The sequence below is a fragment of the Lissotriton vulgaris genome, chromosome 11, assembly GCF_964263255.1.
Source record: "Lissotriton vulgaris chromosome 11, aLisVul1.2, whole genome shotgun sequence".
Taxonomy (NCBI): domain Eukaryota; kingdom Metazoa; phylum Chordata; class Amphibia; order Caudata; family Salamandridae; genus Lissotriton; species Lissotriton vulgaris.
The window spans coordinates 870,737,296-870,763,567 of record NC_141699.1 but is presented as its reverse complement, the minus strand read 5'-3'; the positions used below and the strand labels follow the sequence as shown (position 1 = coordinate 870,763,567).

The window sequence follows — 26,272 nt, the reverse complement described above, 5'->3', positions numbered from 1 at the left end:
CCTAATGGGCCCCTCAGTTTGTACTGCAGCTGGAGTACCACCTTGGGTCCCGGGAAAAAGAACTCATAGGTAGGTGAAGACCATGCTAAAGCTTGGATACTCATGTAAAAAGCTAGGCATTTAGAATTTTTAAATAACAACATGAGTGCAATTAGCTTACCCCCACCCATTGAACTCTTTTCCTAATGCCCCACATATAGCCTAGAAATTTGGCAACTCCACAGGTAAACAGCGGTCTTGCATCTGATTTAAAAATTTGCATGGCTTCTAAGTGATTACAAGTTCTCAGTTGTTTGCAAGTGGGAATTAGTAAATTTGCCCTGTGAAGAGCATATGATGGACAGGAAAACGTGACATGTGCCACAGATTTCACAGGAGCTTTCCAGGCTGGGCACCGCCGGGAAGTCAGTGTGGCACAATGGATCATTTATACGCAGGGTGCATATTACAGCACCGTATGTACAACATTGGATATGGGCATACAAGACAAGCAAGGCTCCTGGTATTGATTTTGTCACATGCAACATGCACAAGTCAGATGTTGAAAAATAGTCACCTTTTCCACAAGCATGTTTATTTCCATGAAAATAGGAGGTACTGTTCCAAAAACATAGAAGAGGCTTTAATCACCCCACTGGCTAGGAAGGAGCAGTTCGACGTAATATTACCCCTTCTAAAATCTATAGGACACTACTTTCTAACTTTCTAGTTTGCTACTTTCTTACCCTGTGTGCCTGACTAAATGTTAAATTGGTATCCTGACATTTTATTTGACCCCAACACTGTGCTAATCTAGTGTATGTGCAAAGACCTAAACATGTCCCTGGTAGTGCAAGGTGCAGAACTCTTCTGCAAGCTGGAGGAGCACACACAGGGTTCCCTCATAGCAGGCCTTGTACTACTGTCATGACCCGGGTAAGTTACATAAAGTAGTTGTGACAATGTAGCAAGTTTTTGTAAATCCTTAGCATGACCAGACTTTTTTTTATCCAGGAGAGTGTGGTCTACTGACCCCTCTCATGTAAAGATCCTCTTTAATGTGAACATCAGATTCTTTCTGTGGTATTCCATTGGGGAGTCCACTGTGTGTTTGTGCAGTGAGTGTGCAGCACATGTATGTGAATAGATTCCATGTGTTTTGAGAGTACTGTGATCAATGGAATCCATTATGGATAGCCCTTGGTTTATCAGATCATACGATGGACAGTGAATACAGCTTCCTAGACAGTGGAAGTGTATTGGCTGCATTCCAGTGCCTAAAGGGTGGAGACTCAGCCACTGAAGTGAGAGGAGATGGAGTCAGGGCTACCCTTAAAACTATAGTGAGTTCTGATGAGTTTTTCTTGAGCTTTGCCATTTATTAGATGGTTGGTGGTGATGGGTGGGACTGCTGTTTCTGTTATTCAAGTTGACAAAGAGTCTTAGCAGGGCCCGTCCCTTTGTCTCTCCCTGATGACTGCATCAGAAATGCTAACAATAGCCAGGTACAGAGAGCTCTTACCTCATTGTGCCCTTGTTTTGGATACTCATGCTTTGAGTCAGAATCATCGCTATCTGGTGTGAGAGCCACCACCTGCACAAAGACTGTATGAGAAACAGGCAGAAAATTACATTAAACACAATTTCTTTAAAGTCACCTTGGATAACGAGATCATTCAAATTAAGTGCTTGGTGCTCAGTCTCCCCATTTACATGGACTGGTACTCAAAGTCAATGCCCTTTCGGACACAGCACTCCACTGCACCAGCAACAACTGCCTCCCCTCTCCTCCTCCGCTCCTCTTCACCTCTGTACCCGCTTCCCGCCTTCCCGCTTTTACTCTTTTTGCCATCTATTCTGCTCACTTTGCCACCTTTTTTCGCTTCTTTTACTTCCTTTATTCTGATATTTTTGCTTTCTTTTTTCTGCTGCTTTTCTCACTTTTCTCTGCAACTTTTGCCTCCTTTTTCTGATTACTTTTGCCACCTTTTCCTGCTCTTTCTGCCTCCTTTTTCTGCTACGTTTGCCTCCTTTTTCTGTTGCTTTTGCCTTATTTTTCTGCTACTTTTGCCTCCTTTTTTCATACTTTTGATACTTTTTTCCACATAGTTTTGCCTTATTTTGTTGATTTGCTGTTGCCACCTTTCACTGTGCACTTTAGCTACTTACTTTTGCCACCTTTCTTACTCTTTCTTGACCCCTTCTTGCCCCCAGCACCCTCTCCTATTCACCTGTTTCCCCCCACTCGCCTCCTTCCACTCCTTACCTGCTCTCCTTCGCATCTTCCTGCTTCTTCCAGCCTCTGGGAGCCCCACCTACCACGCACCTCCCAGAACCTACTTAATGGAAGCTGCATTACATCCGCGCAACGGGCGCACCGGGGTCATGCCAAAGGTAAGCCTGTATACGCCTGGCCGTACCTGGACCATGCCCAGCGCCACAACACCTGGCCCTCCCACCCATCATTGAGACACCATTGCAGAGCTCAACACCCTCAACCCTAGATGCTGTAACAAACATTGCCACCACGCTGACCCATGCTCCACAGTAGGACCTTTTGCCTATACCCACTGCTACTTCACCTGCCACAGCACACATACCAGCCCACCCACCAACCCACCCACCAACCCACCTACCAGCCCCACTCTGAACACACCCCAGACACCAGACACCACTGGAAAAAACACCTACTCGCATGCACCCTTCTTAACACACGCTCACTATTTAAACACCCTTCTGAGATCTGTGACCTCTCCACCCTCACACCTGACGTCCTCTTCCTCACAGAGACCTGGCTGAACTCCACACCACCCCCATCCAAAGGATACAAGATCACCCACCTCATCAATAAACCTAGCAGAGGAATCGCTATGATATAGGAATTCATTCAGTGCACCACCACAAATAACAACATCACCCCAGCCATAGATCACTTCAACTTCTGACCCCAAACAGACAGAAACCACCTTTTTTTTTTTTTTTTTTTTAGCGATTTATAAAGCGCCTGGTGACCCAAGGGCATCCCCGCGCTGTAGAAGTGTAATCCAGTTGAGGGAGAAGAGGGGAGGAGAGGAGAATTAATTAGGAAATAGGTGAGTTTTCAACTTTTTCCGGAATGCCAAATAGTTGGGTTCGAGTCTGAGGGAACGTGGTAGAGCGTTCCATCCTGTCGCAGCTTGGACAGAAAAGCGTCGTCCTCCTGTACGTGCCTTTTTGAATCTGGGAATGTTGGCCAGGTGCTCGTTTTCAGATCGTAGGGATCTGGATGCTTTGTAGGGAGTGATCATACTACTAAGGATCGCGGGACCCGATCCGTTGATCACTTTATGTGACAAGCACATAGCTTTGAACTGGACCCTCTGGCGCACGGGGAGCCAGTGCAGAGCCTTGAGGGCAGGTCTGGCAGACACTCTAGAGGGAAGGTTGGTGATCAGACGCGCTGCGGCATTCTGAGTCCGCTGTAATTTCGTCAGGGTAGCTTCAGGGGCTCCCAGGTAGACTGTGTTGCTATAGTCCAGGCGGGACAGTACTAGTCCCTGAATGAGTAGTTTCCTGGAGACAGGAGGTAAAAGGGGAAGAATCTTGCGGGTCGTTCTCATGAGCCCGAAACAGATGCCCGAGGTTTTGGTGGCTTGCGTCTTCATGGAGAGCTCTGGTTCGAGCCATACGCCGAGCGTCTTGACTTCACGCTTCGGGAGGGGGATTTCTCCGAACACGTCGGGCCAGATTGCTGGGGGAATGGTCGTCCATTGTTTCCCCAGTAGCATCACTTCCGTTTTTGACCCATTTAGTTTTAATGATGAGTCACTCATCCAACTGTGGATTTCTGTCAGGCAGTTGGTCAAATTCTCTGGGTGGTCGATTAGTTGTGACAAGGAGACGACCAATTGAGTGTCATCAGCGTAGCTTATCATTTTGATATTAAATGGTGTCACCACGTCCTCAAGGGGGGCCATGTATGCATTAAAAAGCGTCGGGCTCAGGGAGGAGCCCTGAGGGACCCCGCTTGTGAGGGGGAGGGTGGACGAGTGATGGTTGTCGTCCCAAACCTGGAACGTACGTCCAGAGAGGAAGGATTCAATCCAGCTAAGAGCCGTCCCGGCAAGTCCTGCTGCCGCGAGTCGATGAAGAAGGACACGGTGGTTGACTGTGTCGAAGGCTGCGCTGAGATCCAGGAGGATCACTGCCACTGACCCTCCTGAATCCAGGATGCGCCTTGCTTCTTCGATAACGGCAAGAAGGGCGGTGTCTGTGCCATGGCCTGGGCGGAATCCAGTCTGGGATTGCCGTAGTACATTATTGGTCTCAAAGAACAGAGATAGTTGTTCGTTGACCAATTTCTCGGCTACCTTACTGATTCCGGGAAGTAGAGATATTGGTCGATAATTTGCCAAATCCGCTGGGTCGAGCTGAGGTTTTTTTAAAAGTGCTTTTACCACCGCATTTTTCCAGCTGTCAGGGACAGATCCCTGAGCCAGCGAGCTGTTGATAAGCTCCGTGACCGTGGGGACGATGACAGGGGCCACGGTTTTCAGGAATCTGATGGGTGCCGGGTCCAGAGGGGATCCGCTTTTCATTTTAGTCAGGGTACGTTGTACCTCTGTGCAGGTAACTGGCCGAAATATAGTAAGTGTGGGATGGCGGGGACTATTATTGTTAAGGCCGGGCGATAGGCAGCTGGCTAAGTGGCTGGAGGGGCCCGACGGAGGAAGGGAAGCCAGGATGCGGGAGATTTTGTCGTTGAAGTATGAGGCAAGCTCATTACTTCGGTCGACCCGGGGGGTGGTGGAGATGGGGCTGTTGGGTACTTTCAGCAACTCCTTTACTATTAAAAAGGATTTCTTGGCGGAGTTAGAGGATTCTTTGATCCGTGCATCATAGTGGGAGGCTTTAGCATGCTTAATGGCCTCTTTGTAAAGTCTGACGGTATTCTGGTATGTCTCCTTGCTGGCATGCTGCCAGTCTTTCCGCCAAAGCCGTTCGGCTTTTTTACAGTTTTTGCGCAATAGGCGGAGGTCAGAGGTGTACCATGGGGCAGAGCCGGGTTTGCCGTTTTTATCCTCCCTAGTTCTCAATGGGAGTACAATGTTCAGGGAGGTGGTAATCCACTCTCTAAATTTTATGTCGGCGATAGTCGGGTCTTCCGCGCAGACAGGGGTGGTTGTTTTAAGGATCCTGTAGCTGTCATCTCCCGAATGGTCTCCATAGGGATAGCTGGAGGGAGAGCTTGATCTGTTACAAAGTGAATGTACTCTTCCGCAATAGAGGATCTGGAAGCTGATGATGGGAGAGGATGCCGGGACATGTAATCCGCTGGATTTTCAGACTTCCCTGGTTTGTGAAGTATGGTGAAGGTATATTCCTGCAACCGAAGACCCCACCTTTCAATCCTTGGGGGCATTTTGGATCTTGGATTTCCATAGATGGTGATGAGGGCTTGATGATCTGTGATTAAAGTGAAATGCTTTCCATAGATAAAGACATGAAAATGTTCACATGCCCATACCACGGCTAGGCTTTCTTTTTCAGGTTGGGAGTAGGCTCGTTCCGGCTCAGTCAGACTACGACTCGCGTAGGCAATGATGCGGCGTTGATCCGAGTCATTTTCATATTGAGCCAGGATTGCTCCTAGTCCCACCGGACTCGCATCGACAGTTATCTCCGTTTTCCGTTTCGGGTTGAAATATGACAAGTGATTTGCCGATTCAACTGCTTTCTTGATTTCCTTGAATGCCAGCTCACATTGGGGAGTCCATTCAAACGATTGACCCTGCTTGGTTAGCAAGCGGAGGGGGTGGCTGATGGTAGCGTAGTCCTTAATGTAGCGAGCACAATAGCTGGCCATTCCCAGGAACGATCTGAGATCGCTGACGTCTTGGGGACTCTTGGTGTTGTTTAGAGTCATGATTTTGTCGGGATCAGGTTTCATGCCAGCACCCGAGAAGATGTGGCCGAAGAATTTCAGCGTAGCCTGGTGAAACTCACATTTCTCTTTGTTCAAAGTTAAGTTGGCTGCTACTAAGGCATGGCAGACACGATTAAGTGCAATGTCATGTTCTCTGACATCAGAACCATAGACAAGAATGTCATCGCTATAGTTGAACGTGTTTGGAATATTTTGGATGAATTGCCGGATCATTTCCTGAAAGATCTCAGCTGCCGAGGACACACCGAAGCTCAGTCTTTTGTATCTGAACAACCCCATGTGAGTTGCAAAAGTAGTGATGTACCTGGACCCCACTTCCAATTCCAGTTGATGGTAACCTTTGTTCAAATCCAATTTGGAAAACACAGTGGCTCCGTTCAATGCTGCGATCATGTCGCTCAAGTGTGGCCCCGGGTGCCGCTCTCGTTCTATTGCAGTGTTGGGCAACCGCATGTCCACGCAGAGCCTGACTTTGTTGGCCGTGCCCTTTTTGGGAACAATGACGACCGGCGAAACCCATGGAGTCGGGCCATCAGTGCGTTCGATGATGTCCGCAGTCAATAGATCTTGTAGTTCTTCCTCCACAGCGGCCTGTAGGTGAAATGGTACTCGCCGAGGGTGTTGGGCTACAGGCCTGACTTGTTCGTTGATATGAAGCCGTACTTGACAGTCTCTCAACTTGCCCAAGCCTTGAAACAATCTGGGAAATAGGCGGGTCACGTCTCGGATGTCGCTGACTTTGAAGAGAATTTCCACCAAGTGGAGACGTTCAGCAGTTGGTAGACTCAGAAGGCAGTCTGCTTCAGGGCCCTTGATGACATGGATGACTGCTGATATGGTTGTGCCGTCGTGTGTAAGTGTCGTAGAGAATTTCCCTAGACAGGGAAGGGGCTTCTTAGCCATCCACGTGTAGACTCTCACAGGTGCGAATGTCAAGGGGGGTCGTGGGCTCATTCTCTCGTATTCAGTAACTGGAATGTAATTTAGAGAGGCACCAGAGTCTAGTACAAACTTTGAGTCGTGATTTCCGACTTTGATGTCCAGCCGAGGGTATCTCTTAAGTTGGTCCGGGTCTGCTGCTAAGTTCAAGTATTCAATGGTATAAACAGAGTCTCGGGATGAGGGTCTGGATTCTCTGGACGGCGACCTCCTCTCCCACCGAGACCGGCGTGACTCCCTGCTGGAGTGTGACGATTCAGGGGACCGCTCCGTCTGATCTTGGACAGCTCGCGCATGATGTCTTCGGGTGTCAGACCGCGACGTGCTTGTTTGTTTTGCCAATGCTTGTTTCTTGTAGTCGCCAGTGCTTGTTTGTTTTGCCAATGCTTGTTTCTTGTAGTCGCCAGTGCTTGTTTGTTTTGCCAATGCTTGTTTCTTGTAGTCGCCAGTGCTTGTTTGTTTTGCCAATGCTTGTTGCTTGTAGTCACCAGTGCTTGTTTGTTTTGCCAATGCTTGTTTATGGTGCCAATGCTTATTTCCTCACCAGCGCCTGACTTCAAAATGGCCGCCGTTGATTTGCACAGAGTTGTCCTTATTAGGCGCCTGACTTCAAGATGGCCGCCGCTCCTGCAGGCACACACGAGGCTGGCTCTCCAGACTCTTTCACTCTCGGGGATTCAGGACTCACCGGCGGTCGGTTTCTGAGGCAGCTCACGCCAGGATTTTATTTTTCACCACCACCACGGACACCAGGTGAGATCGGGGTGGGCTCCCGACTTGCTTCTGCAGTCCCGCGTTCTTCCGCCGATGGCCCCTTAAACTCGGCGACAGCGCGCCAAAACTTCCCCGGGGCAGCGCTCTTCTCCACGGCGATTTTCGCCACGACAGGGCTCTGGGCAGAGTCGGAGTGGGCTCCCGACGTCTGTTCTTGCAGGGCACACCACCTCTCACGCGTCACGCGTGATTCGCGTTTTGGCGCCGACGGGCGCTTTACTTCTTAAGCGCTCCTGCAGGCTTGCAGGCTTCGGTGGGTGGCAGGCACTCCCAATCCCACCCTCGTCGCCAGTTGTAGCGTCCAGCTACAATGAACGACAGACGCTTGGGATGATTGCCAACAGAGCTTTTATTTCCGTGTCTTCTCTGCCCCCTGTCCCTACTCTAACTAACCATATCCTGCCTCTACCCCTCCTCTTCCTCTCGCCCCCTAGCTCCTCCCACGCCCAACTACTAGTGTGCAAACATCGTAACAGATCCTTGCCCATTCTTCGGTAGGGAGTCTGGACCAGGTCCTGTCCCTGATGTAGGTAGGAGGTTTTTGCGATTTTCTGAAAGTTCCTGGAAGTTGGAAAGGGACCAGGAAATGATCTGTCCAGGGGAGGGGGAGGGCCGCCTTCACTTGTACCGAGGGGGAGCTGGCGAATACTGGGTCCAGGAGATGACCCTTCAGGGCCACCTACGCCTACCATCCTCCTTACCACATCCAGCCTTACCACATCCAGCCTTCTGCAACTTCATAGCTGACTTCATCACCCCCTCACCATAGACTCCAACAACTCTATTTTAGTCTGCGACCTCAACTTACATCTTGACAATCACAATGACATCAACACTACTAACCTCCTTGACAGCATGAACAACATTGTACTCAACCACTTATCTCCGACCCCACCACACCACACCATAGGCCACACGCTAGACCCCATCTTTACACCCGGACCGCATTAGGTACATCCACACCATGGAACATACCTGGACCAACCACTCCATTGTTCACTTCAACTTCGCCAGCTCAAGGACCTCTGCCCCTAATCAAGGGCTGGACTGGGACCCAAAACCGGCCCTGGCAAACTGCTTGGCCAACCCCCCCTGAGGGGAAGAGGGGTGTGGCTGAGCTGTTTGCTAGGCCCAGTTTTGGCCGATTTTGTTACAGGGGGCGGATATTTCTGGCCCCCAGTAATAAAAACGGCCCCCATGGGCCCATAACTAGTTCCCCTCTGGTGGCCCACGGGAAACGCCCGGTACCCGCTACGGCCAGTCCGGCCCTGTCCAAGTCCACCCAATGCCCCCACCACAGCTGGATCAAAGGCTCAAAAGATGCTTGGATCTATGCCCTCAACACCACCCACCCCATCTCCTCAAACAGCCTAGACCAGAACTGCAGAGATTTCAACTATTGGATCGCCAAATGCGTTGCTTCCATAAGCAACAACACCCACAGAAGTTCTACGAATCAGACTAGCTGGTACACCAAAGTCCTCAGAACACTTATCTACACTGTAAACAACTGGAAAGGAGAAGGTGTGCCAGCAAGGACACGACCAACAAAACTACCTTAAAGACAATCCTCAACCTCTACCACAGTCAGTTGATAGAATCAGAGAAAAAAGCCTTAGCCTCACTCATCGGGTGAAGCTCCAATAACAGCAAAGAACTCTTCAACTTCGCCAAAGACTTTTCCAACCCCTCAGCTCCAACAAACAACATTACCCTCTCTAAGGCAGTCTGCAACAACCTTGCGAAATTCTTCCACGACAAAATCGTCAACATCTACAGGAACTTCATACCTCAGCCATAGGCCACCAACTTCTTCAAGCAAAGCAACATCCCCGCTACCACCACAGACAATCGACTATCCGAACGCCTTGCCAAGGTTACACAGTCTGGCAATGTATTTGGTTCAGAATCATCGCTTTCTTCTGGTGTCAATTTACATAGAAGTTGTAGGATTCCAAGCAAACTTGTGACTAATTACTGTTTGTTTGTTTGTTTTTGCATATTTGTATCTGTTTTTTTGTTTGTTTTGTTTTCTTATTGTTTATTAAGGGGGAGATATGTGGTATTCTATGTATTGCTGAATATGGTATTTTCTGTGTACTCCTCTTGCATTATTTATGGTATGGAATGTTGGTATTGTTATGTCCCTCTACTTAGTATTATACTGTGCTAGAATGTATGGGAGCACTGGTTTAGAACATCGGCTTCAGTTGGTGCTGATCCACTGGGCCCATTTGATCTGATTACCTGTTACTGGAATAAAGCTTCCTGAACTATACTTCCTGTGGTGGACTTCATCCTTACATGCCACTTTCACTGGACACTGGTGCCAATGATTTAGATGACAATCAACTTCATTTTGTATCGATTTACCTCAGTTGTTGTGACCTCTTGGCCTTGTGGCAGTGTGTTGAATGCACTCAGGTAGCATTCAGTCAGCCATTTTGTCTTCACGCTGTGATGGACTTACTTTTCTCTTTGCCTTGCAAGTCATCACAAAATGGTTCGCTGTTCCAAAGCTGATGCATTTACCTTTGTGTGGAAATGATAGTTCACATCTATAACACATTTTCTTTTTATTTGGAGACATTGCTTTGTTTTCCTAAGCCTTGTACTAGGGCTTACTTTTCATGCTCATGACTGACACACTTTAGGCGCCTCCGGCCTCCATGTAAGTCGCTTTATGATCAGCATGCTCTTCAGTGTGATCAGCCACTGGATTAAACTTGACATTCAAGGCTGTTTTGATTTGATCGTACGTCATATAATCTCCTTGTGGTATCTTTTCTATGGCTTCAATCATTCCTTCACCAGCTATGTTCCTCAGATACTTTACAATATTTTTTATTTTCTTTTTTATCTATTGCATCTATAACATTTTCAAAAGTCTCTATCCATGCAGTCCACCTATTGCCAATATCAAATGCTAATTGCGGTTTTAAGAATGCAGTCGCCATATACTCATTGGTGGACAGTAATGGCTTCTCAGGCTCTTCTTGTGGAATTTGTTTAATCAAAGCTTCTCTAGCGCTTTGTGACGTGCTGGCTTCAGGGTCAGTCTTAATAACTTTTGGAGCTTGGACCTCTACCTGGCTCTGCATTGGAGCTCTTTATTCAATGGTAGTCTAGGGAGTTGTTCAGAGCCCCTATGCAGCAGCTTTGGTCGTTGTCGCACAGCTGTTGTCGCAACCCCGACCCTCCTTCTGGGGCCGCTTTGCAGCACGTTGTAACATAATGATTCATTAAGGGTTTCCATAAATAGATAAACCTTCTATACTTCTAGTCCATGAAAGCAGATAACGTTATGATATTGGTCGGCTTTGTGCTTAAATGTTTCTTCACAAACACTGGGTTAATCTGTTTCATAGCACAGGAATTTCAGTTTAATCTTTACTGAACTATTGCTGTGCACTGCTCTCATAACCTGGTTGCATCTGCCTTTAGCGTTCTTACTCCATATAGCGTATGCCATTAATTTTCGTAATGGCACAGTACCATTTGTTGGCGTCCGTTTCATTTAGTTCCTGGCCACCGACATGTAGACTTTTAATGTCGCTTTTTTTATCTTCAAGCATTTTAACAGGCTGGTGTTGCGCTGGAAACTCTCTGGAAGAACGCTTTCAGTGTACAGGCTTTGCATTCCCTATGTCGCCACCAGTTGTAGCGTCCTACCAACCCAGGTACCCGCTAATAACTACGCCACACGTATAGTCATTCTTCATGTCTTTATTCTGCTTCATGTAATATAGAACTCCACATTCTAAGCCTGCGTCAACTGATCCCTCCAACGCTTACATCATAGGCCTACAGCGTACAGTGGGAACCAAAAGAGTTCCAGCGTTCCTTATTTACAAAACACTTCAATATGTTGGCGCTGTTTGTCTTATTTAGAGATGAATACAACAGTTGTTTAATAATTCGATATACATTAGAAATGACAAATGCCTGCCACTCAGAGTGAGTTTTCTGTGCAGCTTCAAAGGTTGAGATTCACCCTTAGAAACTACACAGAAAACTCACTCCATACTATAGTCATCCACTGAATATGACTGTGGTATTCAAGTTGGAATTTTGAAGATGTAGAAAAACACTTGAACTCTGAAGAAACTATGTGGACTAGTGTGTTAGTAACTTGTGAAAATATGCATATTAAAGTTTGAAAGTAGGCCGGAAAACTACTGAAAATAAATGATTTAGTGTGTAATCCGATCTAGAGCTTTATCTTCTTTAGACTGATGACTGCAGTAGGTGAGAAAGAAAAATCCAAAGTGCAACTGAAGGCTCCCTCCTCCTACATATAGTGTCCTTTTGCTCAGTCAATAAAACAGAGCCCAGCAGCTTCAAATTTAAGTTGAAAAGGGGAGCATTCTATGAAGTCAGTATGATTTGGAGTTGGATGTCAGGCAACTCCAAAATATTACATCTAGAGGCATGTTTACTTTCCTCTCTTACATCCCGACAAAGAAATTGGATTTAAACACATGTGGAACCCCTGACACACACAGTTCAGAAGCTATTAAAAAAGTGGGCTCAACCCAGGCATACCAAAGTTGTGAGTTTCATCTTAAGAAATCACACAGAAAATTCCCTTTACAATATAATTGTCCATTGGATAGGACCTGATGGACAAGTTGGACATTTGAAGATGTGGTAACATCACTTTAACCTTGAGAAAACTATATGGAATAGTGCATAAATAACCCATGAAAACACACAATAAAGTCTGAAAATATGCCTGAAAACAACTGAAAACCACAAAAAAATCATTTAATATGTAAACCACTCTAGAGATTTAAATTCGTATTGTCTCTGCGATGACTAAAGTAGGTGATAAGGATGAATCCAAACTGAAACTGAAGTCGGTGGCCCATGCTTCCAAGCATAGCTGTCTGAAAACTCATAATCATTCACTTATACAGAGCGTTTAACTCATAATCAGCACAAGGTTTAAGTTGGGATAGTGCATATTCTACAAAGATAGCATGGTTTGGAGCTGGGTGTTGGTCAGCTCTGAATCATTCTAGACAGATCTTTACTTTCCTCTCTTACATATTGAGAACGAAATTGGAGCTGACTGCGCCTGGAACTCTTTGCAAACATCCTTCACAAAGAGGCAACAAGGGTGCTGCTATTATGTCTACTAAAGTGCTGAGATTCAGCTTTACGAATTGGAGTGAATTCTTTCTTTATTATTTTTTATTTATTAGAGTTTTATATAGCGCAAACTAGACCCGAGACATCAGGTATCAGAGCGCTTTACGTGAGAACCAGTTTCGTTACAGATGAACACATTCATTTTTTTTATTAGGCACAGGGAATTTAAGTGATTAGCCCAGAGTCACATGATGTTGAGCGTAATTGCCAAGACTCAAACCCGGTTCCCCGGTCCGAGGTCGATTGCTCGAGCCGCAAGGCTACATCCTCTCACCTAGAATTGTTACTTTGCTTGTCCACTCACTCTGACTAAGGTATACACGTACTAAATCTGAAGAAGTAGAAACAGGAGTTTAACCTCTTTGCTGCTAGAGTTTTCCCCCAGCTTGTTGCAAAGTCCTTCTTTGGATGTTAGGGGTAGCTCAAATTTAAACCTTCATACCATTTTTCCACAAAAGGTATGCATGCCAAAATTGCATCCTTTTTTCCACATCCTGGGAATACACTCCCAAAACATTAACTTAAAACAGATTTTTCTCACATTTCTGTGAGGGAAAGTTTCAGAATCTATGAGGGTCACCAATTTAATACGACCCACTAATCCCACATGTCTGCCAATTAAAACGGTACCCCCTTCCACCATGGTGCAAGTGTGTCTCCGTTGCAGGCAGGATTGTTTTTGTACAGGAAGGGACACCTTCCTGCACAAACTCAAGACCAAGAAGGCGCTTTTCTCTTTCTAAGTGTGCTGCACAATGCAGCACACATGGAAAGAGGAAAGAAGTAGGAGATATACAAATATTTCTCCTTGTTACATCTGCTCTGGAGGGGCGTAAGGTTTTGGCGCTGCCGCAGGTTTACATGATTAAGAAGCCCGTTTTTTAGGTCTCGTGACGAACAGCGCGACAGCGCTGTGTCCGCCAGGAGATCTTTTGTTACTGACTCTGCTTCCCAGGAGACAGCACCTGGCCGCGCGCATTGCCTCTTCAAGGAGGCGATTTCCGCGGGCCACACGCTCGCGAACGTGCTCGCCGTGTCTGTCTCCTGGGAAGCGCATACATACACAGGCACACTTCCCCCTGCACGCATGTGCACATACAGACACGCACACGAGCGCACATACACGCACGCACACATACAGAGACCCCCGTCGCGCACACACACACACACACACGCTCCCCTGTCGCACACACACACACACACGCTCGCACACACAAGCGCACCGCCCCACTTACCGCCAGTCCGGTGTTCTGTAGGCTCCGCGGGGCTCGAGCATGGTAGTCCTGCGTCACTGTGAATTATGTCCGCCTTCCAGCGCGTGGAAGATCCGTGGCCGGGGCCAATGGACTCCGAGAACGAGGCTGACGTCACAGCACCCCTCCCCACCCCCTCCTCCGACGCCGGACGACGCAGACTGCCATTTTGAGCCGTGAAACCCCTTTCACTGTTCCTGGTAACTTGTAATGGTTTATTTATTTATTTATTTGTTTATGCAATTTTATATAGCGCAGACTTTACCCGAAGGCGTCAGAGCGCTAACGCGAGCTGTCTCGAGCTTGAAATGTATTGATGCATAAATGGGTAGTTTCGTCCCCTGGTAATGTAAACCCGCATGCCCTCTTCAAAAAACCCAAAAGGTTATTCGAAAAAAAGAAAAACCCAGCTGCAGTGTTTCTTGCAGATTAATATGCAGAGTCTACCCTTGAGAGATTGTGCTCTGGTTCACTTCCCAGAGCTGCAATTCATATTAGAAATGAATGGCCGGGTGTTTGTGGCTCACCGTGCATAGGAGTCACAATAAAATACTGCGTAGGCGGACAAGAGCTGCAATAACAGAGATGTTTCCCTGGTGACTTTGCAGAATTTGCAAAGAATTTCCGCAATATCTTTAAGCGTTGACCTTAAAGCATGGGCGTATACAGACAATTTACAAACTTTGATTTAATATAAAACTGTGGTCAATCGTTTAAACACGATTTACACATTTTTGGTGAATGTAGCCGATGTATGGGAAATACACCAGTGTAAAAGATAGGGTAGCCCCACTCCTTCAAAGGTTCAACTAGGAAGTCTCTCTGAGACACCGACAGCAGCTCGAAACTGTCATTAAAACGGAGGGGGGTTTGGTGGGGTTACCATATCTCTGAATTTCTGAACAGTTTCGCAGTGGATGGGGAGACACCATGAGGCCATTGAACCTATTTTGGGAGGGGACTACAACACTTATTTCGGATACTGTAGCAAGGCAGTTCATGTGGTGGACAAATATCAAACTTTAAATTGCATTTTTGGTCTGCCAATCCTGCTTATAAATTAAATCTGTCCACACTGCACCGGGTGCAAAAGATTCTATTTTAATAAACGTTTAGCAACTTCTATGGTGGGGTGACTATCAGTCAATACCACACATGTCTATTCCAACCTGGGCCCCCCTCTCTCCTCTTGTCTCTGCTCCTCGCTCTGTCTCTGCCTCTCAACCTGTGGGCTCCTCTGTGTGTCTCACTGCCTCGGGCGCCCCCTGTCTCGCGGTCTTATTTACCATCTGTGCCTCTAGCTAAAGCACCCTGCAAACACACCAACACAAATAACATAACGTAAAACCTAACATAACATGCGTATTTCTTAAGCACACGTTGACCTTTGGTATCTTGGCGCTGATAACAGATGTTTATGGTTACCCAACTCAATGAGACTCATTTTATCGTCCTCGGAAGGATGAATTGCTCATAAGCAACAGCTAACCATTACAGCTAACCATTCACAAACAATGTTTATATACCAATTGCAAATTTAAAAAAAATTAATGCAAAGCATTGTCATTTACAATGCCAGTAACTCAAACTTTAATGCTGCGAGACCTATTGCATTGTAAATGCTTGTGCTTTGTTGTCCGGCTGCACTGCAAGTGGGGAGGGGGCACTAGGACAAGCTCCAACCTCCAACGCGGTCTCGCCCACGTCATCGGAAAGGGCCTGGAGGCACTTTAAAATCATTTGCGGGCTCCCGCAGCACGGGAAGCCCATTTTTAGGTCTCGCCTGTCGATGCGCATGCGCATCGAGCTTGCGAGACTATGGGGGCTTAACCACTCTTTAACTAACTTGCAAGGAATCGTGGCGATTCCTTGTAGTGCCCGTGACTTTTAAGCGCAATGCGCATTGAGCTTAAAAGCGCGTGCACATGCCCCCAGCCGCCTGCCTTGCCCACTCTCTCTTTCACAGCCTCCCCCAGCTCCGCCCCCTCACTTCTTGGTTGCACGGCCGCTAGGCCGTGCCTCCCCTACTCTCCTCCCCCCTCCTCCTCCTACTCTCCTCCCCCCTCGAGAGATAAAACAAACAACAAAAAAACAGCACCAGTCTGTTTCTCTAGCATTGACCCCAGGCTAATACAACTTTCGCCCACAACACAGCAATATGAATTGAAGCATTTACTCGCTGCACTGGGGATGAGATGGCTACAAGCTTAATTCCTGAAACGTGTTTGGCAGCCAGGCAGCTTTAAGTGCAGCCCGGTTTCAAAATCCTACTGTTCATGGCGGCCGCCTTGGGACTTCTTATTCCACACGAATTACATTATCGGCCTGAGACACAGCTGCAGCAAATAAGAACAGGCAATAGCGAGACCTAAAAACCCTCTCCCCGCTCCGCCCCCTCCCCTGCCCGCCGTGTCGCATTTCTCCTCCCCCCTCCCCTTCTCTGCCTTCCCTCCGTCTTGTTTTTTTTTTTACCCGCTCCGCCCCCTCCCCTGCCCGCATTATGTGGAAAGCACGCCAACTTCCGTTCGAGAGATAAAACAAACAACAAAAAAACAGCACCAGTCTGTTTCTCTAGCATTGACCCCAGGCTAATACAGCTTTCGCCCACAACGCGGCAATATGAATTGAAGCATTAACTCGCTGCACTGGGGATGAGATGGCTACCAATAGTAACGGGGTGGCGACTGAATAGGATGTACAAGCTTAATTCCTGAAACGTGTTTGGCAGCCAGGCAGCTTTAAGTGCAGCCCGGTTTCAAATCCTACTGTTCATGGCGGCCGCCTTGGGACTTCTTATTCCACACGAATGACATTATCGGCCTGAGACACAGCTGCAGCAAATAAGAACAGGCAATAGCGAGACCTAAAAACCCTCTCCCCGCTCCCTCCCCTGCCCGCCGTGTCGCATTTCTCCTCCCCCCTCCCCTTCTCTGCCTTCCCTCCGTCTTGTTTTTTTTTTTTACCCGCTCCGCCCCCTCCCCTGCCCGCATTATGTGGAAAGCACGCCAACTTCCGTTCGAGAGATAAAACAAACAACAAAAAAACAGCACCAGTCTGTTTCTCTAGCATTGACCCCAGGCTAATACAGCTTTCGCCCACAACGCAGCAATATGAATTGAAGGATTAACTCGCTGCACTGGGGATGAGATGGCTACCAATTGTAACGGGGTGGCGACTGAATAGGATATACAAGCTTAATTCCTGAAACGTGTTTGGCAGCCAGGCAGCTTTAAGTGCAGCCCGGTTTCAAATCCTACTGTTCATGGCGGCCGCCTTGGGACTTCTTATTCCACACGAATGACATTATCGGCCTGAGACACAGCTGCAGCAAATAAGAACAGGCACGGAGTCGAGTCAGGCCACGGGGCACTTTAGGACCTATGCTGTCCTCAGGAAAGAATTATGTGCAATGAGCAAATACTTTGTTTTACCATAACTGAAAAAGCTAAAAAAAAATAAAAAAAAAAAAAAAAACTTACAAAATTCTCATTAAATTACAATTTTTTAAAATTAAATTACGGATACATATAAAAGGCAGCTCATGTTTTTCTCGTTCTAGCACCTAGTGCACCATGAATTTAATGTAATCATCCCTTCTCCACCCTAAATCTCACCCTCACACACTCACACACCCAAAAACTCCCTCAATCACACTCACACACCCTCACACTCACACACCGTCACACGCCCACACCCTCACACCCCCACACTCACCCTAACTCACAATCACTCACCCTCAGCCTAAAACGCCCTCACTCAACCTTACTCACCCTCACTCAACCTCACTCACCCTCACACACCATCACACATCCTCACCCTCACACACCCTCACTCACCCTCACCCTCACACACACTCACACCCCCTCACCCTCACACCTCCTCAGCCTCACACACCCTAGCTCCCCTCACCCTCACACACCCTTACCCTCATCCCCTCACACTCATTCACCCTCACTCATCCTCACACCCCCTAACTCTCAGACTCACCCACTCACACACGCTCACACTCCTTAACTCACCCTCACACATCCTCACCCTCACACCGTCACACACCCACACACTCACACTCCCTCACTCAACATCAAACACCCTCACTCACCCTCACACACCCTCACCATCACACACCGTCACACACACTCAACATCACACCCCCTCACTCAACCTCACCATCACACACACTCACACCCCCTCACCCTCACACCCCCTCACCCTCACACCCCTCACCCCCCTCACCCTCACACCCCTCACCCTCACACTCCTCAAGCCACAGATGGGTGTGCGATGGGAGGACGCTCAGCTTGCAGGGCTGTGCTTCTTCCCCTGCTGCGCTCTCCTGCTCTCTAGAGATGTGGCATAACAACAAAAGCTGCCATCAAAGTCACATAAATACAAATCATGTTGCATTCCAAATGCTATAGGTGTCACATTCACAAAAGTTAAAACTATTGGCGTTGTGAATGACAAAGCTATCAATTTAGCTATTTCACAAATATACACAAATACAAAAAAAACATTTACAAGACCAATAGCTCCTACTTTTCTAATGCGAGACCTATTGCATTTCCAATGCGTGTTTGCTTTGTTGTCCTGCTGCACTGCATGTGGGGAGAGGGGCACTAGGACCAGCTCCAGCCTCCAACGCGGTCCTGCCAAAGTCATCGGAAAGCGCCTGAAGGACGCTTTAAATTCACTTGCGGGCTCCCGCAGCATGAGGGCAAGCCCGGGCCACACCCGTGCGAAGCTCGGGACAAGGGCAGGCCCGTCTGCACATGTCCGAAACTGGATGAGGCCGGGCCACCCCTCTTGGGTGTTAAAATATCTTGCCTCCAACGGAAAACAGGTGAGTGGCTCGGAAAAGGAGTTGTCCTGAGTTGCTCTGCACACCTCTCTTATTCTGGCCATATACATCACATCTAACCTATGCCTGAGAGACATGCTGACTTGTTGACTGTTTCCTATAGTCCACATCCAGTAAAGACTAAAGTTCTAATTTATATGTGGTGAAGTTGATGTCTTTCATAAAATCTACGATATGGCCTTTTTGCTGTTGTGCCCAAAGAAGTTTTTAAGCTAAGGACTTTTCTAAAGCTCTGCTGCTGTATATTTATTTGTGAAGCTAGAAACTGAGTACAAGTGTTCTTTTGGGTGGAAAAATGGGCAAAAGAAAGCTAATGAAGGTTCACAGGGGAAAGCGCGACCAAAAACATCAAATGCCACTACGTATTTAACTAACACAGTGGGACTAATAGAAATTTGAATAAGTAATGTGGAAGAAAGGTTAGCAGCCACTAAACAGACTGTGAGTAGAGTGGCACAAAAAGGAGTGACACAACCTAGGGAAGTTACCTGCTCAGATGCCTCTAGGACGGGGAAGGAATCACCCCAGCATGAGGAACAACCATGTGTCTCTCATAAATCTCTAGAGCTATTAGAGTTATCTAGCTCACAAAGCATAAGCCCGCCACTGACTAAGAAAAGTAAACGATCAGGGGATATGATTAAGGTATCTCCTGGAAGCCATGCAATATGTGATAGTGCCCTTGGGAGGAAAACAATACCAAAAAAGAAAAGGGTGGCTAAAGGAAAAGAAATAAGCAATTTTTGCAGCCTTGAATGTCTTCTCAATAAACTATATGCTAAACTGGAGAAAGTAGAGCTGAGAGTTATAGGGGAGCTTTCCGAAATTAAAGATAGATTGAAAGCATTGGAAAATATTCCTAAACATACAGAGAGGGCACTAACAGAGGAAAATGTCAGGAGGATATGGTTGTTGATGGCCAAATGTTGAATAAGCGGCGTACTGAGGAAACAAACTATCCCAGATTTAATAAATCTCCTGCACCACTAGAACACAATATAGAGCCCACACTGAATAAACTAGCTATGAATGAGATTACAAGCCCCCACATTAACAGAGCCAGGAGCCATACAAGGAGTTAAACACTAGACAGATTACATCTTCCTCCAGACGTATCTCCATATATTATAAATTTAAAATGTGCACCCAAGCTAGCTCCCCAAGTTAGAGAATCTTGGACTGAACTTCGAAATAAAGTGGTACATTGGATGGCGGGTTTTAATTTAAACATCAACTTCATTTGCAAGGAAATTATAATGGTGAGGCATGTGAACCGGGTGGGAACTACAGTAAAAAAAGGTACAGGGGATTGCATAACTGTTAATTTTCGACATCCAGAGATGGTAAGCTTTATGCTCAGCAAGATTCAATCCAGAAAACAGCACATGACCAATTGGGATGAGCCAGTGATTGCCGTACCACTAGGCTTTTTCCATAAACCCCCCACCTCTATTGGTAACCCGCTTACTGATAGAAGAACAAACTTAGCATCTACATCTAGTATGGTACCTTTGGTAAATTATTCCAACTGATGTGCACCTCTATCAAATCTAGCTGAACAAGATTGACATAATGATCTAGGGGAGAGAGTAACATTCCATGGTGGCAAAATTACCCATAGGAATTTAAATGGCGATCAAGTAAAAATAGTCCTTGATAGGATGACCCAAATAAAGATTAGGGGCCATATGTAGGTAGCTTAATACCGGTCGGTTATGGCCGAAAATCGGTAAATTTGCCGTTATTGACCGGTATTTAGCTTTTTCTAATGTAGGTGGCTACATTTAAGGATTCTGTAATTTACTGATTCGGTAATTTAATGAATCGGTAAATTACCGAATCCTTAAAATACCGAATCGGTAAATTACCGAATCCTTAATCCTATGTAGGGAGCACTCAAGTGAGTGCATTTTTGATTTAAGGATTTGTTATTTACCACCAACTACAAGTTTGTGGTAAGTATCGAAAACCTTTAAAAAAGCAATTTTGTGCTTTTTTAAAAGTGACATGTGGCAGACATACATGCCCTTAGGGCATGTATATGCACCACATGTGCACACATGCACGATTCAGGGGTGCAACAGGGTGTCAATGTGACACCCTGCCACCCTTGAGTATGCTCCCCCTATTACCGGTTAAGTATTTACCGAATTGGTAATAGTGAATGGATTCCCATTCATTCCTATGGGCCTCCAGGCCCATAGGAATGAATGGGAAGGTATTCCTTATTACCGATTCGGTATTTACCGAATCGGTAATAACGAATATTACCGAATCGGTAAAAATTACCGATTTTTTTGCCTACATACTATTTACTGATTCTTAAATACCGAATCGGTAAAATTAGGTATTTAAGAATCGGTAAATAGAAATTACCTACATCTGGCCCTAGGTCCTGGAACATCGCTGGCATCAGGATGAAGCTAAATGATAAAGAATGGCTGGAAAGTATTAAACATCTCCAAGTATTATGTCTCCAGGAGATATCGCTCATGCCATATATTGACGGTTTTGTTACTATCGCAACACCAGCGATACCGTCAGCCTCTGGACGAGCAATCAACTACAGTACCTATAAAACTTAAAAAGTTGTATAATGGCTCCCCCTTTTTCAAATAGCCTTATTGATAATGGGGTTAATTTCTATAATATTATTTTTAATGCTACGTAATAATAAATCTGTGAAGGAATTAGAAATAGCATTGGCCACTTTTGCAAAGGTGGTAGATCCCGAATATATATATGTATTTGGATGGGGATTTCAACATTAGTAAATGGTCTCTCTCTGGAACAAATTCATGTGGTTTCTCAGATATTACTGGGAACAATTTACAACACTTTCCACATGATTGCTATGGTAAAGCTCTAAATGAAGTCCTCTGTAAGTACATCCTGGAGTTACTGGCTCCAAGGGGAGAAGATGGAGCAATTGTTTACGCTACCTTCCACAGCAGTGGAAATGCATCATGTATTGACCACATGATAGGGTCCAGTGACGGCCTTACCTCCTGTGGCTTGCTAACTACCGAATGTAGCAGATTTAGCGATCATGCCTTACTGACCTTGAAGATATATGTCACCATAGTCGAGCCTATGGATAAGTTAATGCTGCCAAATGTAATGGCACCCGCGAAAAATACTGTTACCATCAAATGGACGGGAATTGACGAGGATATTATGTTAAAAAGGGTCGTAAATGACAATATGGTAAGCTTCTCTATTTGCACTGATGTTGATTCCTTGCCTGAAGAAACGATAACCCCTTACGAGATAATCATAGCAGCAATATCTTAAGAAAGGAAGGAACACTGAGAAAGAGACCGGCAAATGGTTGGTTTAAACATGACAAATGGTTGGTTTAACCATGATTGTACACGGGCAAAGCAAGACCTGGTTAAAGCCCTACATAAAATACTGTGAGATAGGGATTAATTAATGAAACTAAGTGACTCAGACTTCTATTTAAACAAGCATTAAAAAACAGGAATAGGGAGGTACCAGAGGAGGCCTGGTCGAAGCTGAATAAAGCAGCAGAGACCAGGGATTTCACCTTATTTTGGAAGGTGATAAATTCATCTCTGTGGAAAGAGGATCAAGATCCGATCTTCGAAACAGTTATTGCTCCAAAGGATTAGCTCACCCATTTTAGTGGAACTTTTAATGCGTCTATTAACAATATAGAACAGCCCTCTCCTACTGCCGTGACACCTCTTGGACAAATTAGATTGGAGGAGGTCACCATGGCAATAAATAGGATGAAGCAGGGAAATGCCCCTGGACCCAATGGGGTCCGAGTTGATGCATATTTGTACTAAATATTTCTAACTATATGATGCATATAAAAAATATTTAGAGCTCTGGGCGCCCATTTTAACCCAGGTCTGTAACGCAGCTGCTAACGGCCACGTTCCTAAGACCTGGACAGATAGTGTTATCGTACCAATCTTAAAAAGGGGAACCGATGTGATGCAAGATGCTACCGCCCCATATCCCTTCTTGACTCATCTGTTAAGATCATGGCGCATATAGTATTGGAAAGATTGGAGAATTAGGTAAACGATAATAACATCTTGACTAAAACTCAATATGGCTTCAGAGGGATATGGGGACGGTTGAGCAATGCTTAAATTTACACGTAATTATAAATAAACAACACTATGGCAAAGGAAGAAAAAATACACCAATGCTTTGCAGACTTGAGTTCTGCATTTGATTGTGTAAATCATGTCAAATTATAGGAGGTCATGAATGAGATGGGCACCCCTGCTGATATCATATAATTTCTCTCACAACTATAGTCGAATCTGACATCTAGAGTAAGATATGGAAGGGGAGGGGAATGCACCACAAACATTAAGGTATCAAGTGGAATACAACAAGGGTGTGTCATTGTTCCACTTTTATTGTCATTATATATAAATGGAGTTGATAAAACCCTTCAGAACCTCAACACAGATGCCCCGAAAATGGGTGTGAGACGGACCCCTCTCCTCCTGTATGCAGACGATGCAGTCCTAATCTCGAGAACTGCAAATGGACTGCAAAAGCTGATTGAAGTGTTTGATTCATACATGGAGCAGAGGGACTTGAAATTAACCTTGCCAAAACGTTTGTGATGACGTGGTAAAGGTAGGGTCAAGGAAAAGACCCATTATGTCAGGACACATAAGCTATATGTAGAAATAGAATTTTTCCCTTATGGTTGTAAATGTATCAAGAAACACACTCAAAATTCAGGTATTCACCCATTCAATATTTTAAACAACCTCAATCTATAGTGAAACATTTGTAAAGGAAAAAATATATGTAGCACAAACAATTATATAAAAAACTGACTGTTTATTACAAAATTAAAAAACATTCCACTGAATGTACAATAAATACACATATATAAAAAACCTTTATAAAAAAAAAGGGATGGAGAGTTCATAGAACTACATTGGAAATGAGCAAACGGAGACAGTCAAATCTGTTTTATAGCTGTTAATCTAGATTTCTTTGGTACAAAATTGAGTTGGGTTCAATTCCCAATGCCCTCACTGATGTTGACCACTCCAAATTTAACTGGTATCAGAGCGTTGACGTGTTTCAGTGGTATTGAAGGATTACAACCACCTTCTTCAGGACAATAAAACTTAACTTCTCCTTATTGTCAGCATCACCTGTGCAATCGCACAAAGGTGAGAATCCTTTTTCTAGTTTTCACTTGTTATGACCTTCCGAGGTAGTTGTTACACTCCTCAGGTGCTTGTGCATTGGGAACTAGTTGTCTCCTTGATCTAGTTTAATGTATACAGTAGCAAATGTTTACCTGTAGCTACCTACAGTTCTTTAGTATGGGGTAATGCCAATTGTAATGGACTGCAAACCTGTGAAAACTACTTCCTCTGCCATATGCTGGCTATCCCAAGATATACTTCAACATATATCCTGCACAAAGAATTAGACACATTATATGTCACTGATCTAATCTAAGCAAGAGCGCTTTGTGCTTTGCATAACATCTGGTGCAAGGAAGGTTTGAAATTAACTAGGGATGTTATCACGGACTGTCTAGCTCTAGACAACACATACAAGATACCTTGCCTAGCATAAATGGACAGCCTACTAAAGAGCATTAACAGAGACTGATTGGTAAAAAACCCCACAGCCATGCTACAGTTTGGTAAGAATGATGTGAAGAAACTGTATTTGGAGAGAGTAAGCTAAGTAAGAGCTGGGAGAGAGGAAGGAAAAGTTAGCGTATTAAGATATGCGGCTAACAATAAGTCACTTGGCCTCCCAAACTATTTCCTAAAAGTCACAAACATGCAGGATAGATTTTATTTGACACAAATGTGGCTGGGTATAGTTCATGAATTGGTGGCTTTCACTAAACTGAACAAATGGCCAAAAATAGAACATAAATGCCCATGTGAGGGAAAAGCCAACCAAACAACAATGTATTTTATGTTCTTTTGAAAGTTTTACCAAGATATTAGAAAACTATTTTTAAGTCCAATTTTTATCTTACAGAAATTATTATTCTATAAGGATGCAATGAAATTTATATGTACCCTTGAAAATGAAATAATCTGTAGTGCTGTTGTTGGTTCAATAACCCGGGCCAAACAAAGAAGGAAACCCGTAAATCTTTAGACAAACGTGTTTATGAAACAGAATGAAGGATGGCTCTGGGTATAATGTACCACATGATTAAGTGGGATTACTTAATGATGTGGCTTGATGAAGTTCTTAATCAAAGATCATTGCATATTTTTTATAAATGTGAATATAATGTTTTAATTGTGTGTACTTTTATGAATCCAACAAAGATTTGAATAAAGTTTTTATTGAATTGAATTGAATTGACCATGATGTACAAGTTGGACATTTGAAGATGTGGTAACATCACTTTAACCTTGAGAAAACCATATGGAATAGTGCATAAATAAACCATGAAAACACACAATAAAGTCTGAAAATATGCCTGAAAACCACTAAAATAATTTAATATGTACACACATCTAGAGATTTAAAATCTTATTGTCTCTGTGATGACTAGAGTAGGTGATAAAGCTGAATCCAAACTGAAACTGAAGTCTGTGGCCCATGCTTACCAGCATAGCTATCTGAAAACTCATAATCATACAATCATAGAAAGTTTAACTCATAATCAGCACAAGATTTAAGTTGGGATAGTGCATATTCTACAAATATAGCATGGTTTAGACTTGGTATCTTCACTTTCCTCTCTTACATAATGAGAACGAAATTGGAGCTGCCTGCGCCTGGAACTCTATGCAAATATCCTTCACAAAGAGGCAAAACGTGTGCTTCCATTATGTCTACTGAAGTGCTGAGATTCAGCTTTACATTTTGGAGTGAATTCTAACTTTGCTTGTCCACTCACTGTGACTAAGGTATACAAGTACTACATCTGAAGAAGTAGAAACAGGAGTTTAACCCATTACTGCTAGAGTTTTCCCCCAGCTTGTTGCAAAGTCCTTTTTTGGGATGTTAGGGGTTGCTCAAATTTAAACCTTCATACCCTTTTTCCACAAAAGGTATCCATGCCAAAATTGCATCCATTTTTCCACATCCTGGGGATACACTCCCCAAACGTTAACTTAAAACAGATTTTTCTCACATTTTAGTGAGGGAAAGTTTCAGAATCTATGAGGATCACCAATTTCCTACAACCCACCAATCCCACATGTCTGCCAAAAATGGTACCCCCCTTGGAGTAGATTAAGAAAATTAACATCTGTAAATCTAAAGATGTTGCACTCCAATGCAGGAGGATGTGTCAGACTAATGGATTCATATGAAATCTCACCAAAGATATTACAAAGACTGAGGCTGCTATATTTCACTGAACATGAAGCAGAAGATGAACCAAAGCCAGTT

The 26,272-nt window shown here is 45.0% G+C and overlaps 1 protein-coding gene across 1 annotated transcript in view; it reads left to right on the top strand.

Moving 5' to 3' along the window:
* KIF1A (kinesin family member 1A) overlaps positions 1-26,272 on the top strand; it is a 2,508,766-nt gene that overhangs the window by 1,458,702 nt on the left and 1,023,792 nt on the right. The gene's annotated exons all lie outside the window — the stretch shown is intronic.